Source organism: Lactuca serriola, chromosome 5 (genome assembly GCF_051521515.1).
Source record: "Lactuca serriola cultivar US96UC23 chromosome 5, Lser_US96UC23_V15, whole genome shotgun sequence".
Lineage (NCBI taxonomy): Eukaryota > Viridiplantae > Streptophyta > Magnoliopsida > Asterales > Asteraceae > Lactuca > Lactuca serriola.
In genome coordinates this window covers 266519310-266524421 of record NC_136412.1, presented here as the reverse complement: position 1 = coordinate 266524421, position 5112 = coordinate 266519310, and the positions used below count along the sequence as shown (strand labels likewise).

Here is a 5112-nt window from a genome sequence, read left to right as displayed (position 1 = left end):
GGATTGGTCCATTTTTGTCATTCTTCGATCCATGTTATTTAACATTACCAAGAATGTTGCCATGTCTTCCGTAGCACCATGTCTTATTCCCTTTGCTCCGTCTTGTCGAGGGTTGTGGTACTCTCTTGAATGCTTTGAAAATTCTTCAATTATCTCTTTAATAGTAGCGGGATTTTTCTTTGTTAATGGTCCTTGAGAATCGAGGAGTCGCCTAGTTGTCATGTTTACCCCATCATAAAAGATTGATACTTCTTGTTGCTCATTAAGATCATTTTGGGGACAATTTCTTAGTAACCCCTTATATCTCTCCCAGGCTTCATACAATGATTCCCGAGCTTGTTGTTCAAAATTGGCTATGGCTTTCTTAAGTTTAGAAACCTTCGTTGGTGGGAAAAGTTTTTGGATGAACTCTTCACGCATTTGAGCCCATGTTGTGATTGCACCGGGTGGAAGAGCCTTCAACCAGTCCTTTGCTGCTCCTTTGAAGGTAACTGGAAGCATTCTCAACAACACTGTTTCTCATGGAACGTTTGTAATATTGAAATAATCAGCGATATCATTGAGTTCTTTGAGGTGTTTGTATGTATCTCCATGATCTTTTCCGTAGAATATGATATCTTTTAGCGCGGAAAGAATGTGTCCCTTTAGCTCAAAGTTTTTAGGGGCGGGAATTTTGGGTTGCACAAGTCCCTGACCAGTGTCCTCACGAATTCGCTTCTTGTATGCCTCCATAGGCATGTCCGCAATGTTGGCCATCTCGTCTTTTGAAACAAAACAAAACAAAAAAAAGTAAAAACGAACAAAAACAGAAAAAATAAAAACTCACCGTTTAACGACCATGACGTGGTGATTATTGCCACGGCGTTGTAAATTAAATAGAAAAGAAAAATAAAACGTAAATTTAGAAAATTAGACAAAAAAATAGTAGATAAAACTTAACTAAAAAGTGACCGTTCCCCGGCAACGACGCCAAAAACATGATAAGCACAAGACTACCTATCTATAATTTAAATTTATAAACCCAACTAACTTAACTAACTAATGCTCCTATAGGCAATGTACCTAGTCGGATTATAGTATAGTTGGGTAAGTCGAGTGTCGATTACAGGGAACGGAATTCTAGTTAATAAAATAACTACTAATAATTAACTAAATAAACAAGTAAATTGGGGGTTTTTTACTAATTTTTAAAGTCCAGCTAACTTAAATCAAACAATACCAACTAAGCAAACAAAGAAAACAGTTTTTACTTCAAATATTAAAGAGTACTCCTGTTACTTCCAAATTCCCTTTCCCTATGGTTGATTTCTACTAGACAATTTATATTGACTTCTAATTAATTAATACTAGTTACTATGGTTTAGAATTCTACTTTTTCTTAATTTATGAACTACTATGCAATGATCAAACACAAGTTAAACACAAAACTGATATAAAGATAAATTGGACTATGAATGATGAAATTAGGAACTACTAATATGTGATCAATATAGCAATTCAAGCACATAATATGGATAATTAATGCTCTCTAACACAACCAAAGTTATTAACTTTATTTACCTAACTCTATGATATGTTCAATCAAAAGATCTAATTATTTAATGATCATAAACAACTAGAAATCAAATCAATGCAGCTAGAATGATCATCTACTACACATAACTTGAATGAAACGCAATAAAGACTAAAACTTCAACATGTTAAGGTTATACTTCATCAAACATAAGAAAAGCCAAATAAATTGTCATAAAAGCATGAAATCAACACATAGTTTCAAGGTTCATCATCCCTAACGGAAGTTTAGGGTGATTAGCCAATAACTAACATAGAAACAAACAAGAAATCAAAGGTAACTAGAATAGACATGATAAAATTCTAGCAAACTGAATGAACTGATGATGTTTTCTTCTAGATCTATTTAACTCTTGAGCTCCAATCATTTCCTTCTCTTCTAATGATTTTTCAACGTGTTTTTGTCGCAATACTTCTCCAGAATGTTGGCTTGAAGTTTCCCAATTCGTCTTAATGTTTGGATATATATATACTTGCCTAAAATCTGGCCACCAAGTCGTGGTGTTCATAGAAATCCCGTATTCTCCAAGTCAGAGCAACGATCGCAAATTTTCGATTTACCACATCGTGGTAGTTGGGAATCAACATTTTCTCAAAACATGAAAGTTGTCTGGAATTTTGTCTAGTTTTCAGATCATTTTGAATCTTTTCAATCAGATTTACGAGTCATGAGCTATGGCTAAAATATCGACGAGTGGTCAAGTTGTCCAACAACATTCTTTTTGTGTTATCTTCTTGCCTAAGCTCGCATTTTCCTAGTTATAGCTTCCGAGCATGTATTTTACACTACATAACAACATATAACAGATTAAGTACCTTTTGTTCTATAATAATCAAAATTATAGCTAAAAGTATTAAGATATATATATATATATATATATATATATATATATATATATATATATATATATATATATATATGCACATATAAAAAATGCTAGATCTTGTTAGTGTTTTCATGTACCAAGTTGGATAGATTATAACTTAACCTTGTTATGTGATTGAAATGCATGGCACATGAGTCTACTACAGGATCTCAACCATTTTATTATCTTAATTGCATGTGTTTAAATTTAATTTATTTAAATCCAAATCACCCCCCCCCCCCCCGGTAATTGTGACTCAAATACTTTGCACATAGGTATAATCATTTGTCTCGTGTCTCTATGGATCGACCCTGCTTGCCGTGTGCTTCTTTCTAGTGTAAAGTAACAATGTATCTGGAGTTCATTTTGTACCCTAATCATTTGTTGGGTTTGTACTCCTAACAAATTGGTGTCAGTGTCGAGGACATGGTGTTACTAATTGTTTATGCCTAGATATTTTCATACAAGTACACCATTGCCAATTGACATGGAAATCGAGAATACACTTAATAGGATCAAGAAACAAGCCAAGGTTCGAAATAGTCAACCGGATTCCGGTACTTCTTCCTCATCCACCCCTCCAGTTATCAACATTTGGGAGGACATACTCCTCTCAAGTGCATCCGAAACTGAAACATAAACCCTCTCACCATCACCTCAATCATCCTCACCCACTCAAAGCATCCTAGACTTTACACCGAAAAAAATCTCAATTCATACTCCTACCATGGGAGACAAATGAGGAAACATAGGTAATAACAATAACAACAACCATGGTCCACCAAATTCACCTAACAAAAACTCATCAGTTACTACTTTATTTTTAAGGATTTCCAATAGGTGTCACTAAAATTCTTTAAACTAAGTTGGCTGGTTACAACAGTCTATGCTTGCACTGTTTTGTAATGTTTATTTGCTTGCTTCTTGCTAGTTGTCTAAAAATATACTTTGTTCCAAAAAAAATGTATGTTTTTACGTTCATGTATCATATATATTTCCTATTCGTTATGTTTTTTTTTTTTAACTTTTTGTTAGATTTTAGTAAAAAAAAAACTAAGTATTTTTTCAAAATTCTAGGATTGTTTATCGGAGTTTGACTTAATCTTGAAATTCCAAAGCTTTTTTTTTCAAAAAAAATCCAGAATTTCGGTATGAAATCCAAAATGTCAAACCAAAATATAAGTTTTTACTTAAAAAAGTTTACTTTTTGATGGTGTTTGAAATGGTCCCGAAAGATTCATTCCGGCCTTGTTGGTTGTTTTTTTTAAATGTTATTTTCTTTAATACTAACTTACAATATGGTTAATTTAGTTAATATCCCTTAATTTCATGGTTTTAATGTGTGTGGTATATTCATATGATACACTACACACATGTATTTATTTAGGTGTTTTTTTAAGCAAAAATTCATTAAGTCTGCGGACCATCTCTGCAACCCTCTACAGTAGAAGAGGTGGACCAAATGGTTGCAGATGTAATAAGAAGCGTGTTTGTTTTTTTTAACATTTGCATGCTGCTGCAAATATTAAAAATTAAAATAAACTGATTTTATAAATCGAAAATAGTTTTTTAATACCGAAAACTTAATAATGTATGACATTTCAGCAATAATTTATGATATTTCAGCAAAAAATAATGATATCTCAAGAAAAAATAAATATATTTTAGCAAAAAATAATGATTATTCTTCAAGAAATTATTATTATTTAATATAAAAAACGGAAAAAAAATCAACAAGAATAAACAAAAAAACGAAAAAAGAAAAGTAAAATAATATTTCAGCAATATATAATCAAGATTCAGCAAGAAAAAAGAAGAAGAAGATGTTGGAAGAGATTGGAAGAGGCAATACAAGTGTTGCGCCAAACAGAACACACGTAGAAGCTTTTTACTCTGAAGACTTCTAAAAAACAAACAGTTGCGAGATTAAAAATGTTGTATGTGTGATGCGCTGCGCAACAATAAAAGGTCTGAAAATGTTTCTTACAAAAAACAAACATCACCTTAGTCATTAGGTCAAGCAACGAGTGGGTAATGTGCATAAAAGATGAAACCCCAAAAACTAATAAAAATAGGAGTAGTCAATATAGATAACCTATAGGTGTGTTGTGTATTACTCAACCATACACATTAAAGCATAGATATGATATATTATGCGGTAGGGGTGAGCAAAAACCGCACCGCAACTAAAATTAACCGCAAAAACCGCATAAACCGCAATCGATAAACCGCAACCGCAATAAAAACCGATGGTGAGGTTTTCTGTTTTTCCAAAAACCGCAAATATGCGGTACGGTGCGGTTATTCGTTTTCAAAAACCGCAAAAAAACTGGACCGCACAGCATATATTATATACAACTTTTTTTTATTAATTATTAATATATTAAATATTAAAAATAAGACAAGTTTCATGAATGAAAGATGAATAAAATACTAGAAGACAAAAATATAGTTTTTTGTTATGTTTAAATTTGAAAAATGGTGAAATTAGACAATTTTAAAAAATTTATTGTTAATTATTATTGATTTAACGTTTTTAAGATATTAACTGTTTATGATTTAAGTTAATTGTCTTATACATTATGGTTTTTTATTATTACAAGTAATATGTTTGAACTTTTAAAACTGATTGAGCTATAAACTGTGGTTAAAAACCACACAAAATAACCGCACC

The 5112-nt window shown here is 31.8% G+C and overlaps 1 non-coding gene across 1 annotated transcript; it reads left to right on the top strand.

The window, feature by feature from the left end:
* Positions 1-265: 265 nt before the first annotated feature.
* Positions 266-372, top strand: LOC145056014 (small nucleolar RNA R71). The gene has a single exon (XR_013685555.1). It is a non-coding gene; the product is annotated as a small nucleolar RNA R71 (small nucleolar RNA).
* The last annotated feature ends 4740 nt before the right edge of the window (positions 373-5112 follow it).